General features: G+C 46.1%; 1 pseudogene; it reads right to left on the reverse strand.

Moving 5' to 3' along the window:
- Positions 1-463: 463 nt before the first annotated feature.
- LOC147455313 (uncharacterized) lies at positions 464-1764 on the reverse strand (annotated as a pseudogene).
- Positions 1765-5797: the final 4033 nt, after the last annotated feature.

A 5797-nucleotide genomic window follows, 5' to 3' on the forward strand; every position in this document is an offset into this window, starting at 1 on the left:
TTCAGCTTGTCAAAGTTCACACCACAGAAAATCCTGCTGATCTACTTACAAAAGGACTTCCCTCAGAGAGCTTTGCGCATTTTCGCAAGCAGATAGGTGTAGGGTAGTACATCACTTCTCTACATCTCTTGTATATTAGCTTGTATAGTAGCTTCTCTCACACTTAAAGTACCACATTGGACTTTAAGTGGGAGGTTGTTGGGGTATAAAGCCCAATGTGGTCGCCCAGGTAAGTGGGCGGACCGCCAGGTATGTACACATATTCTTTTGTAAAAACCTAATAAGAACTCACTATGCTCTACACATTACAATAGAGCGAGTTCACCATATCGTCGTGCTCTTCTTCTCGCACTCTCTCTCGCGTCGCACTTCTGCTCGTACTCCTTCAACTGAGAGTTCAAGGTGGAGAATGTAACTATGAATGGTGTAGTAGTGGGAGGTTTTTGGAGCAGTGCATAGTGAGCTAGTCTGTAGGTAGTGTAATGATGACAATTGGCAGTGGTGAAAATGGGGGCCACTAATTGTGGAGTGAGAGAAAAATAGCGTGAAATGACATCTGCAAAGGTGTTTGGCGGAGTGTTGGAAAGTGGTGCAGAAGAGGGGGGTGGCGAGGTGTTGTGACAAAGGTCTATGTGAGTGGGTGATGAAGGTGCATGTGTTGTGAAAGATGGTTGGGTAGTGTGAGTGTTGGTTTGTGCAATTGAAAGCGAGGAAATGTGCTATGACTCTAAGAAGAGAAGGACTTCAAGAGAAGCTAGCGAATCTCAAAGAACCTTCGTCCGTAGGCATGTAGTCGACGTGCGATGGGGAGGCAAAGTAGCTTTCTGTTTTTCCTTTTTGGGGGCAACTAAAGCCAATGTTGGAGGTGCTACATTCAATGCTGAGGCTGTATGTGGAATGTTCTATGTACAAAAGAATTAAGGGAGTGGAGTAGCAATAGTGAAAACGTTGATGACTGTTTATTTGCCACCTATCGTGCTTTGCTCGGTCGTGCAGGTGATCTAAAATGAGCTTGTGAAAGGGAAAGAAGTGTGTATGACTAGGCAACAAAATGCATCACAAATATTGTATGCTCGCTGAGGTTTGGGGTTGCTATCGGGGGCTCTAGATGTGCTCTAAACAAAAAGTAGTAAGAGAGGATGTTGAAGATTTTTTTGTTTTTTGCAAAGTTCGTATTTGAAGGTGATAGCAGATCATTGGTGGTGGATACTATGTCCTCAACTAGGGAGTACTGATGAGATGACCCTGATATGCATGAACAATATTAGTAAACAATGCATATGGAGTGGCTAGCCCTATGTTATCCCCAAGAATTTCCAAAGTGACAGTGCAGCTAGACAAACTGTGACAAAAGTTGGTGCATTTTTGGAGTTGAAAATGTGTACCTCCCAAAGTAGCGACCGCTAACATAGAGATGTCGAGTGTGGAAAGATCAGTTATACTAAGAATGGCGCTAAGGGAGTGGTATCAAAGACAAGGGTCATTCAAAAGCTCGACATCAGAGATGGAAGCTGAGGCCCGAGCTGCGAGAGAGTCATCATCTGTCTCCATGCCTGACTCCTCTTTCGTGAATGTGGTATGAGCTTCTTCTTCTTCCTCTGGGAGCCCTTGAAAAGCATCTTGCTCTGGACTATGAAGGTGCATGATAATGATGTTATCTGAATCTTTGTTGTACTCTATGTTATCTGAGTTGATAGGAGAATTGATTGTGGAGCCGGGCGAGTACATCTCATCAGAGGAGGATTCTTTGTTAAGAGATTCCATGTGATGGAGGCGAGTGGGCAAAGAATAAGTAAGGTGGATTAAGAGAGGAAAGCAGCGTCAGGAGGCGATGAGGAGAGGTGGACAAAAGAGAGACACTTAGGGAAGGTAGGGACGATTGGGGCAAGGCCAAAGGAAGAGAGAGCCAAAGGGTTTAGGGAGAAAAATTTGGGTTGCCTGGCCAAAAAGGGTGAGGGCAAGCGAGAGAAGGGCAGGCCGGAATGGGCTAGGGCAAGAAGGAGCAAAGTGGGACGGAAGGCCAGCTACAAGGGTGGGATTGCGGCCTGGGTGGGTGGTTAAATGAAGGGATGGACGAAGGAACGGTGGAAGAAGGCCGGGATGGAAAGTGCGAGGGCAAGTGGGAGAAGGGCAGGCTAGGCTAGCCGAAAAGGGAGAGGTGAAGGGGCAGGAGGGCTGAGGCGGTTGGTGAGTAGGGCAAGGGAGATGGAGAGCGAGGTGAGGGTGAGCCAAAAAGGGCGGGGGCGATCGGGAGAAGGGAGGGCTGGGCTGGCCAGAAAGGGTGAGGCAAAGGGGTAGGAGGTCTGAGGTTGTGGGCGAGTAGGGTGAGGGAGAGTAGATAGGCAAGAGATTTTGGGCGAGCAAAGAGAGAAGAGCTGGGGCGAGTAGAGAGAGAATGAAAAAGGGTGACTAGAGAGAGGGGGAGATTTGGGGTGAGTGCAAAGGACTGAGGCAAGTAGAGAGAGAGAGTAAGGGAAGGCGAGTACAGAGAGAAGGTGCGAGCAGAGGGGAAACAATGAGTTGAGAGGGTAATAGCGGGTAAGTAAGAGAGGGAAAATAGGGCGAGTAGAGAGAGAGAGAGAGCGGGAAAATGGGTGAGAGAATTTGCAAAGGGAAAAAAGGCGAGTAGATAAGGTGATAGTGGGTGAGGTGAGAGAGAGCGCTTGCGGGGCACTGTGTAGGGTGTATGTGCACCACAACGTGCGATATTAGGGAGGGTCTATGGCGTTCAGCTAGGGCGAGTCGAAGGGGTTGTGGCGTTGTAGCCAGGGCGGGCCTCATGGGCGGCAAGACATGAATGAGTGCGCGACAGAGAGAGGGTGGCAAAGAGCTCAAGGCGTACTATCATATGGGTGAGAAAGGGTAGTGTGGAGCTTGAGTGGCGGTGGGGTGGCTTTTCTAGTCACGCAAGGGGAGGGTGGGAAGGGCGGTTGCGCAAAGAGAGAGACAGAGAGAGGGAAAATGGAAATAGGGGAAAGAATATGGGCGAGTGGGAGAGAGGGAAAATGAGCTAGGAGAGAGAGAATATAGGGCGAGTAGAGAGAGAATTAGGGGCGAGTATATGGAGAACGACAACCAAGTAGGGGAAGGGAGAGGGTGGGAAGGGTGCAAGGCAAGGCCAATTGTGCGCGAGTCAAGATGGTCGACCAAAAAATTGGGGCGATAAGACCATAGAAGTAGAGGGATGGGAGCAAGTATAGAGGGAAACTTAAGAGGGAAACAATTGAGAGTTGGGGGAGAGAGAGAGAGAGAGAGAGAGAGATAGATTTTATTATTGTCCTCGGAGGTCAAACATGACCGATGGGACCAAAGTTACATGTGATATAGTATGTGTATGGCTGATGAGTGACTCTCGATGCTCCAAAATTATGGTGATGAGAGTTGCAATGGAGAGCCCACACTGTAGCTAGGAGAAGAGAGTGCGTAGGTCTAAGTCATAGCTGAAAATATGAGAGAAGCAAGTTCGGATGTGACCAAAAGCCGAGCACTCTAGTAGTGTGTGGTACTCTCAAACTTGCGGTGAGAATAATGTGCACAGTCGATTTGACTCTTCTCCATTGCCCCAATGCCATGTCTTGCATCGAAGGAAATGGGAGCTAAGCCGAATGGCTGCGATAGTGCGTATCGCCAACAAGGGGATAGACTCAAGCATGTAAGTGAGAGCACGATTTTCTCTTTTAGCGAAGAACATGGTTTTGTAGTTGGGGGAAATATGGGTGGTGTAATATATGAAGCGTGACCCACCTGATTTCTCCCAAGCCGTAATACATTGGCGTTGTAGAAAAGCTTCATTCACTTGGGAGTCAATTGAAGCATCATGTAGCAAGTGTAATGTATCTCATCTCCCAAACCACTTCTTTATGTCTTGCATCCATCCCGTGCTCAAGATCTTACTTTTATGCATATTTTAAACTTTTTAACTTGCTTCCCATGCAATTGTAGGAAGTCGATGTGAGGGGTTTTCACGCATCTTTATCATGTACTCCACAACCCTTTCCATACCCATAACCGCAATTGGAAGAGATCCCGACTCAAGAAGTAGGAGCATATATGGTGTTTGTGTCTTAACTTGGAGAAAGTTTGTAAGAAAACTCTTTTGAACATTCTTAAATTCTTTCCAAGTAGACTTTGAGATGCTCCCGCCCCACACTTCAACTCCATAAAGAAGAACCGGTGTCACCAATGCATCAAGAAGATACTTCTTGAGAATCCAACACTTTATGTTTCCCGCATTACACATGTTCTCAAATGTATAATATGCTCTCTTTCCCACTTCCAAACGACGCATATGCCACTTGTGATTGGACGGAACCTCAAGGCCAAGGTACTTAAAGCTCTCAATAACTTCAACTGTCTCATTGTTGTACACAATGCATGGCTTCTCCTTATGGTTGGTTTTCACAAGCATAAAGAGAGAGAGAGAGAGAGAGAGAGAGAGAGAGAGAGAGAATGAGAGACTTTAAGGAAGAGCTACATGAATGTAGAGAGAAGGCATGGCAAGTAGCTAACAAGAAGCATTCCAAGTGGAGATTGATAGTTTGCAAAATGAACAGACACCAATAACTTCAAGACAAGGGATCCAAACCAAACAATCAAACGAATCATTGATGAGTAAAGTGAAATGTGTGGGTCCAAACCAAAACCAAGACACAATTGCAAAAGTGGTAACATAGAAAGGTATGCACATAGGGACATCGAGAACCAATATTGCTAGCCAAGAATTACACCCATTACTAAAATGAAAATAGCACTGCACAATATTACAAGAATAGAGAGAAGCATAATAGAATTCAAAGAAAGGAGGGATGTAAGAGAAGGGAGAAAAGCCAAAAGGGAGGGTAACGGATGAAGCTTGGTGAAGGAGAGGCTAACTTGGAGGAATGAACAACGATTAGAAGGTGGTGCTAGTAATTTCTAAGTGTGGTATGGCTTGAGGGGTGAGCCATTAACAAATGACAGAGATTCCCTAGATAAGGTGTGCATCTGAACAACTCTTTGAGTAAGAATGTTGGCAACAACAAATGACCCTTTCCATACCGGTAGCAACTTCTTAGCCTTCTTCAAATACTTCACCTCATATAAAAGAACTAACGAATCAAGCCTTCCTTCATTTTGCTGCTTTATTTTTAGGGCTTGAGCTGCTAAGAGCCGCTCCTCTTTTAGTCTGGTGAGCCGACTAGCCATAGCCAAGTGTTGGGCTCTAGGACAATCCACCTTAACTGTAGTGACCCGTGGTAAACCAAAATGAAAGTTGTGCAGGTTCCATTCTTTAGCTACATCCTAGCCAACTTTGGTCAATGCGTCCACATCATGAGCATGACTCTGATCAATGTAAAAGTCTTGTGCCTGCTCCTGTAACCATCCTAGAGGAATTTCCTTAGAGGCAAGTCATTTCTACTTTTCTTTGAGCTAGTCTAGGTGGGGTGGAGTTGGTTGAAGCCTTGTCTATGGGCAGGGAAGAATCATCTTTGTCAATTTCATGCTCTAAATCTTCTTCTTGTTGCCCTTGTAGGGGAGACTTCTTACCACGCGTGTGATGAGTGATGGGATCTCCGAGACCAAGAGAATCCACTTCTTCAATACCCGTGTCTTCTGAAGGAGTACGAGCGAAAGTGCGACGCGAGAGAGAGTGCGAGAAGAAGATCACGATGATATGGTGAACTCGCTCTACTGTAATGTGTAGAGCATAGTGAGTTCTTATTAGGTTTTTACAAAAGAATATGTGTACATACCTGGCGGCCCGCCCACTTACCTGGGCGACCACATTGGGCTTTATACTCCAACAACCTCCCACTTA

This window comes from Adiantum capillus-veneris, chromosome 6 (assembly GCF_014529385.1).
Source record: "Adiantum capillus-veneris isolate H3 chromosome 6, ASM1452938v2, whole genome shotgun sequence".
Lineage (NCBI taxonomy): Eukaryota > Viridiplantae > Streptophyta > Polypodiopsida > Polypodiales > Pteridaceae > Adiantum > Adiantum capillus-veneris.